The 300-nt window shown below is 35.0% G+C and overlaps 1 protein-coding gene across 1 annotated transcript in view; it reads right to left on the reverse strand.

The window, feature by feature from the left end:
• The window catches only part of LOC118333392 (shootin-1-like), a 27,223-nt gene that overhangs the window by 1,454 nt on the left and 25,469 nt on the right, over positions 1–300 (reverse strand). The gene's annotated exons all lie outside the window — the stretch shown is intronic.

A 300-nucleotide genomic window follows, 5' to 3' on the forward strand; every position in this document is an offset into this window, starting at 1 on the left:
CTTTAATATACGTACATCAATATTAATGATCCAATAATATAACACTCATTCTGCCTAAGAAGTACTTATATTTTTAAGTACATTTTGTTACTAATCCACTTTCCACACGTGTGAAGGTGAGTGCTGCGCTCCCACCAGCCTCTGTTGACAAAAACTCTGTTGACAAAAACTAATTTTACCTCCCGGGTTCATAAAACACAAATTATTCTAACTCGCCAGACGCAAAATAAAACTCAGCCAAACCATCTTTGTTAGTCTGATTTGGTCAAAATAAAGCATTAATTCACAGAGTTAGATGAG

The sequence above is a fragment of the Morone saxatilis genome, unplaced genomic scaffold, assembly GCF_004916995.1.
Source record: "Morone saxatilis isolate NCDOM2014 unplaced genomic scaffold, NCSU_SB_2.0 Contig22, whole genome shotgun sequence".
Classification (NCBI taxonomy): domain Eukaryota; kingdom Metazoa; phylum Chordata; class Actinopteri; family Moronidae; genus Morone; species Morone saxatilis.